Raw genomic sequence first — 8,223 nt, forward strand, 5'->3', positions numbered from 1 at the left:
TAATAAAAATGTACCCAGGGATGTCCTAAAACAATAAGGGCAGGTTCACACAGTGGAGTTTGCACCAGATATCACGCTGCAAATATTGCAAATCCACTGCGATACTTGTTTCTATTACAATCTATAGCCCTGCATTCTCACTGTGGATTTTAATTCAGCTGCAGGAATGTAGTGGCAGCTTTCTTTAACTAATTCTATAATAAATACACAATGCTTACCTGCTCCTATTTCTCCAGCGTGCTCCAGTATGCTTGTTAGTGTTGATTTGGTATCTCTGCCATTTAGCCCTATAATGTGTAATGTATAATTGTCAGAAGATTGGTCTTGGGCACAAACATCGATATACACTTAAAAAAAAAAGTATAGCTAATTATATATTACATAAAAAAGAAAAGGTCCAGCGTCACAGAACAAAATTTTCATTCTTTATTCATTGTAATAAAAACTCCATGCAAAAAAAAGGACATAAAAACACCATTACATTTCAGGCTTTGACTGTTAGCTCTTCCTCCATGACCGGTGACTTCCAGTTACACTGTGCAAAGGACACTGCCGCCAGTCACTGGACTCATATGTCATGTGTATGTGAGGAAACACTGCTTAATGCTATAAATTGCTGCTAAAAGCAAACATCTTAATATAACAATACATAGTAACATCCTTGGTAATCACAAGCTGTGGGTGATAAGACACTAATGAGGTCCCTTTTAGCTTGGAAGGATGATCACACACCCACAGTAAGGTTGATCCTGCATAAGAATTTTAAAACATAAAGCATAGCAAAAAGTAGAAATACTACAGTACAACAGAAAAGTGGAGCAATACCACCCCCACCCTGCATGATATATATATATATATATATATATATATATATATATATATATATATATATATTACAAATTCTTTATTACCTTGTATACTCTAGAAGAGAAGAAGACTCTGGCTATCGATGACCCAGGGAAACCTCTTTTACCTCCACTGCAGCTTAACATATTTGGATTATAGGTGAACATGGTTATTATGTAAACAGCACAATGTCTATTTCTGGTTGGTTTGCGTCACACAGGGAGTATTCTGAAAGGATTCATTAGCCATACTGTCTTTCTTATAAGACTACCTTCCCTCTGTAGTAACTATTGTTTTTCATGACAGGTAGATGCTTTTTAATACAATTACACAACAACTATATTGTGCAGAAATTTGGCAGGTGGATAATGTCATTTGATGAAAACCCTGGCTGTACAACAAGGAAGAAAAAAATGTTCTGTACAATTAATGCTGTTACCATTGTATCTTCTGAAAAGGCTATGGAGCTCAATATCTGACCTTCTTTCTTATTAGTTTAATATCTGATACTTCACCTATCTGGGGACCATATATTAAATGGATTTTTGGAACAGGGAGATTGAAGAAGAGCTTGTGCTGTCCTCTCCAGGCATTGACCTAGTATTGCCGTGCTTTCAGGTTCATTGCACCCCAAAAATAAAAAACAAATTCTGACCTAATGAGATATTGGTGGAGGATCACCAGGATAAGTAGAAATGATATCTCATAGGGATAGATGTATTGTAAGTAATCTTACAGATCACAACATGGAGAGCAACAATAAAACATTTTTGTCTTTCCTTTCCTCAAGTTTCTCCAATAACTTTCTCTTTTTGTACCACAATAGTAATCATTCTTAAATCAAAATATAGCGTACCATGTAAGAATGTTCAGGGGCTATATCTCATAATGTAAAGCCCATATTACACTGTCAGCGCTCGCTTGCTCCTCTCTCCCTGCTCGCTGCCGCTATTACAGCTGCTGCTATGTGTTGGCAGCAGGGGGGTGAGTACAGGGGGCCGTGGGGAGCTGCGCCAGGAGGAGGGGGAATGCCTGGGTAATGGGTAGATCGTCCGGGCAGCCCATAGCAGATAGCAGCAGTCTGCTGCTGCTGCTCCCATTACACGGAGCGATGGCAGCAAACCGCTGTTATATTAGTCAATTGTCTTTCAACATGTTGAAAGACAAACTACAGCAATGATCATCTGACATTGTTCATGTTGGCTGATTATTGCTTTCTATTACACAGGACGATTATCGTCCGTAACGGCCGATATCGACCGAATATGTCTGATAATCATTCCGTGTAATAGGGCCTTTCTATAATATGGAGACATATCTCTATAAATACAGAGACATATTAAAGTAGAAAGGCACTTCTATGGATGCGTAACGGAGCCATGATACGGGCATGTCATGTGCATGAGCCCTAATGATATACACTATGTTCTAATATAAATTCAAAGCTTTTAACTTCAAACATTATACCATAATTGGCAGTATTTCCCTAGATGCAGTCAAAGCCTTATAACAAGCCCAGAAAAGTAATTAACATGAATAAGCCTACTAAAGATTATAGCCTGCTCAGTCGCCACATCTACAACAATAAGGATGACCCTGAGCCGCAGACCTTAGGGACTTGAATAATCTTAGGTAATAATGTAAAAAAAAGCAAGATACATGTAAAGTAATGAGACAAACTAATCGCACTCTGTTTCATTAGGTCTTTTATATATTGTTATGAACTTACCTTATATTCACCCCTTAAGGACCGGGGCGATTTTGATTTTTGCGTTTTTTCCTCCTTGTGCATAAAAGGCCATAGCAGTTGCATTTTTTCACCTAGAAACCCACATGAGCCCTTATTTTTTGCGCCACTAATTGTACTTTCCAATGACAGGCTGAATTTTTGCATAAAGTACACTGCAAAAGCAGGAAAAAATTCAATGTGTGGTGAAATTGAAAAAATAAAAACACATTTTGTGTATTTAGTGGATATGTGTTTTTACGCCGTTCGCCCTGGGGTAAAACTGACTTGTTATATATGTTCCACAAGTCGTTACGATTAAAACGATATATAACATGTATAATTTTTATATTATGTGATGGCCTGTAAAAAATTAAAACCATTGTTTACAAATATATGTTCCTTAAAATCGCTCCATTCCCAGGCTTATAGCACTTTTATCCTTTGGTCTATGGGGCTGTGTGAGGTGTTATTTTTTGCGTCATGATGTTTACTTTCTATCGGTACCTTGATTGCGCATATACAACTTTTTGATCGCTTTTTATTAAAAATTTTCTGGATTTGATGCGACCAAAAATGCGCAATTTTGCACTTTGGGATTTTTTTGCGCTTACGCAGTTTACTGTGTGAGATCAGGAATGTGATTAATTAATAGTTCGGGCGATTACGCACACGGCGATAGCAAACATGTTTGTTTATTAATTTATTTATTTACTTTTATTTATAACCTGGGAAAAGGGGGGGTGATTCAAACTTTTATTAGGGGAGGGGGATTTTTATTATTAACAACACTTTTTTAACTTTTAGACTTATACTGGAAGCCCCCCTAGGGGACTTCTAGTATAAGTGCACTGATCTCTCATAGAGATCTCTGCAGCATAGATATGCTGCAGACACCAGACACTAGACACCAGGGATGACGCTGCAAACGGTAATCGGATGCAGCTGTTAACTTTGACAGCTGCATCCGATTACTGTATTAGCGGGCACGGCGATCCGGCTAATACCTGCAGTCCTGGGCTACAAGCGGCACCCGGGACCACTGCGGTTCAGAGCGCGGCCACCGCGCGGCCCCGTTCTGAACGTCCTTAACGACCGCAGGGCGTAAATATACGCCCGTGGTCGTTAAGGGGTTAAAACCCTATATACCGAAAAATGAAGATTAAATACTTTGAAAAAGGTAAAGAAGCATTATCATTTCATAGCCGAGAGGCATTAGTGTCAGCCATAGGTGTGAGGTGCAGCGCTCCTTTCTCTCCTTGTCTGTATTTTATCATTTCATAAAATGTTTCTCTTTCTATTTTCCAAATGGTAAAGGCACCAATTCCAATATGATTGTTCCTCACCATCTCTAATACACCTACTTTATTCATTAAGCCCCATAAGAATGCAATAAAATAGCATTTTATTTAGCTTTGATGTAGATTGACAAATAAAGGAGGTTTTATATAGATGGTGAGTGTTGCAAATCTTTTCTCAACTGCTCACATATACCTATTATACACTATTATGCACTTTATTATTATGCACTTGATGTCTTATCAAATGTGCTTCACCTAAAATGTCTCCAGCCTTAACACAAGAGTTTACGCTGCTTATAAATGTGGAAGTGGATCACCAGCCATGCCTGTTGTTTTTTATTGGATATATTTTTGTTTATTTAGAACTGAAGACACTTGAAGAAACAAGATGAAAGTTTATCAAAAGACAAAAAGCACTTGTTACATTCATTACTATGTGGCACAACACATTTTTACAGGAATTTTGCACTCTTAGTGGAGCCCCATAGTGGATTTTACAACAGGGCACCCGAGGCCCTGTGGGGGGCGGCACCCGCAGAGAACAAAATATTATTTTTTCTAAAAAAGATATTTTTTACCCCCGCCGCCCTAGGCACCGGACCACGGGTGCCTAGTCCGCGCCCGAGGGGGTGAGGGGGTTTCGGGCCCAGCCGGGGGTGAGCTTCCGGCACACACTGCCTCTATCACAGGCAGGAAGTTCATAGCTGCAGCCCCGGACTCCCCTGCTAGGCGCGATGATGTCAGGTGTGCTGCCGAGCAGGAGAGAAGTTCGGGACCGCGGGGCAGCAGCTATGAGCTTCCAGCTTGTAATAGAGGTAGTGTGTGCCGGAAGGTAAGCCCGGCCAGCCCCGAGACTAACTAGCCTGCCTCTGCCCCCGGGCCCTGGATGCTCCCCGGCTGCTCCTTCCCCCTAGCCTCTCCCCCTGCACCCCCCAGCTGTTCTCCATGCCCCCAGTTTCTCCCCCAGCCCTGCCCTCCCAGCTTCTCCCCTTTAGCCCCCCCAGCTGCTCTCTGTGCCCCCAGGTTCTCCCCATCCCCCCCAGCTTCTCCCCTGCACCCCCCCAGCTGCTCTCCCTGCCCCCTAGGTTCTCCCTCTGCCCCCCCAGCTTCTCCCCCTGCACCACCCCAGCTGCTCTCCCTGCCCCACAGGTTCTTCCCCTGCCCCCATCTGCTCCCCCTCCCCCCCTGCACCCCCAGCTGCTCTCCCTGCCCCCCAGCTTCTCCCCCTGCCCGCATCTGCTCCCCCTGCCTACCCCCCAGCTTCTCCCCTGCCCCCTCAGCTTCTCCCTTGCCCCCCAGCTTCTCCCCTGCCCCCTCCAGATGCTCCCCCTGCCCCCCCCCCCCCGCTTCTCCTCTGTCCCCAGCTTCTCCCCTGCCCCAGCTGCTCCCCCTGCCTCCCCAGATTCTGCCCCTGCCACCCCCATCTGCTCCCCCTCCTCGTCACCCCAGCTGCCCTCCTGCCCCAGTTACCCCCAGCTGCCCGCCTGCAGACTAGTTGCGGTCGGAGAAGTCTTCATGATGCTGCGCCAGATGGAGAAGAAAGCAAAAAGTGAGCAACGGCAATTGGAGAAGACGTCACCTGTGAGTCACTAGTAACTGCACTGTAATCACTTCTATAGTGTGCCGAGCCTGTGTACCGTTGGGGTCTAAATATGTCGGTGTATGGTTTGCGGTAGTGTACTGACACAGTCCCGCGGTCACTACAGTACACTAGTGCAAACTTTTAAACTAGAATCCAACTACAACAGCTGCAGGCACTACAACTCCCAGCATATCCTGAGGGCTGCAGACTGTCAGTACATGCTGGGAGTTGTAGTGCCTGCAGCTGTTGTAGTTGGGTCCTATACACTGGATGCTTTGTGGCTCATAAGAATACATAGATCTGTGGGGGCTCAGTGCAGGGAAGTGACCCCAGAACAGCACTTATAGGGATAGGAGTAGATGTTTCTTATCTATCCCCTAATAGAGCTGTTCTGGGGTCACTTCCCTGCACTGAGCCCCCACAGATCTATGTATTCTGATCTCCCTTGAAGCATCCAGGGTATAATTCACCTAGGACCCAACTACAACAGCTGCAGGCACTACAACTCCCAGCATGTACTTACAGTCTGCAGCCCTCAGGATATGCTGGGAGTTGTAATGCCTGCAGCTGTTGTAGTTGGGTCCTAGGTGCAGGCGCGCACGGTGGCTCTAAAGGTTATCCAGCCAGTACTGCAGTACCTGCCGGGATGATCTTTAATGAGAACAGCCGGTCTCATACAGCGTCTGAACATAGCCTTAGACTGAGAAAATATATTAGCAGGAAGATATTTGTCACAATGATTGTTAGAATCAACACAACCAAGATGATCATCCTTCCAAATATTCTGTATAAGTTTTATGTAAGTTTTGTTACCTCCCAATGACCAACCGAACTGGGATTATCAAGCGAATATGATATAACACGTTAATATTCATTTGGGATCCCCCCTAGAACAAACAAGACAGCCTTACATTACATGCAGGGCCGTATTAACAGCTGCTGCTGCCCTAGACACTAAACCTGAAGGCGTCCCATCTTGGGTCGCGTGGGGGAGAATTTCGGCCACATGCATTTCCCTACATGTAGAAACATTATCTGAATCGCATTTTTCATGGTTTTTAACTGCATATTGTCTGATGGAATTCTTACCACAAGATTGGTAGATTGGTAGGTAATAGCTCCAGGCGTCACATTTATCACCGCCACACCAGACCTGACCAATACCACCATATGGTAAATATGGCCCTGATTACATGTAGCTTAGGTTTAGGAGCACCATATTTGACTAATTATTATTATGCTAACCTTCAAACTGAACAATAACACAAGTAAAAGAAACAGAAACTGGAGGAACAACAGAATAATTTTAAACCAATCATTTTCTATCAATATTTTTAATCCACCGCCTCTTGAGCACTATTTTGTTATCTCTAAACCTAAGCTAAAGTACTATCAAGAGCATATCAACACAATAAACAATAATTGTAAGGGCAACATTGTAGCCCATTGGAAACTGCTGCAGTATAGATTTTAAGCCCTCACAGGCGGGGTCCTCTTTCCCCATGTACCAGTCTGCTATTTACCTTCATGTAACATGTTTTGATCTTGCAATGCTCTTCTATTGCTTGTATAGGGCTCTGGAATCAAGGATGCTTTATAAATAATAATAATAATAATAATAATAATAATAATAATAATAATAATAATAAATATGGGCAGCATAAAATGGAGGCGTCCATGGTCTGATGGCTACTTTGTGGGTGGCACAGTGATTGGCACTGTTGTTGTCCTGAGAACAAATCCCCACCAAGGACATGTGCAAAGAGTTTGTATCTTTTCCCCATGTTTGGATGAGTTTTCTCCAACACTTTACCCCTTAACTACCGCGGGCGTAAGTGTACACCCCCAAAACCCGTGCCTTAACACAAACGGGCGTACATTTATGCCCGCGGTTTCCCCGATCGCTGCGTGTACACACACAGCGATCGGGGAAGATGGCCTGCTATAATATATAGAAGGCCATCCCGGCTTGTCGGCACGGGGGGTGATTAACCGCTCTCCTGCTGACGATCGCCGCTATTTGCTGATCAATTCAGATCAACTAATGGTGGCGATCTGCAGCTTTCCGGGTCATCGGTGACCCGATGGCCCGGAAAGCAATGACGGTCGGTGCTGTCCGAGAACGACACCGACCACCATTACTGTTAAAAGTGATCACGGCGATATAAGTACCCCATGAAAGGGTTAAATACCTGCTGTGGACACCTCAGCTAGGTAGCGGAGGTGTCCAGGGCAGGTATTGACCCATACTCACCTGATCCAGCGTCCCAATCGCGTCTTCCGGGTCCCGATTGCGTCCTCGTCTTCGTCGGCGTCTTCGTCTTTTTCCGGCGGTCCCCATCGGCAATCATCGGCTCCAGCGTCGTCAAACTTCGGCTTTTTCCGGAATTTGCGTTCTACTGCCCCCTAGCAGCTGATAAGTGTATATAATACACATATCAGTAGCTATAGGGTTGAAGAAAGTTTTTTTTTTTTTCCAATTTTTATTTTTTTAATTTTCCGCACCCTATCGCCGCTGAGTGCTGATCAGCATCGTGTGGAAGTGCGCCGCTGATCAGCAACTCCTCCTTTTTGGCATAGGGTGTTTTTTACCTATATCCTACAGCCACGGTCTGCTTATAAGTGCCGCACATAAGTGCGACATTTATCGGCAACTCCTTTCTTGGCGTAGTTTTTTTTTTTAAAATTTAATGTTAAAAAAAACATGTAAAAAACACCATTACACTACACGGAATAAAGTTTTACACTACACAACTACACATTTACAT

General features: G+C 43.9%; 1 non-coding gene across 1 annotated transcript; it reads left to right on the forward strand.

Annotated features, from left to right (window-relative positions):
* Window positions 1–1,289: 1,289 nt before the first annotated feature.
* On the forward strand, window positions 1,290–1,480 carry LOC138800248 (U2 spliceosomal RNA). Its single transcript, XR_011364435.1, has one exon. It is a non-coding gene; the product is annotated as a U2 spliceosomal RNA (small nuclear RNA).
* Window positions 1,481–8,223: the final 6,743 nt, after the last annotated feature.

This window comes from Dendropsophus ebraccatus, chromosome 8 (assembly GCF_027789765.1).
Source record: "Dendropsophus ebraccatus isolate aDenEbr1 chromosome 8, aDenEbr1.pat, whole genome shotgun sequence".
Taxonomy (NCBI): Eukaryota; Metazoa; Chordata; class Amphibia; order Anura; family Hylidae; genus Dendropsophus; species Dendropsophus ebraccatus.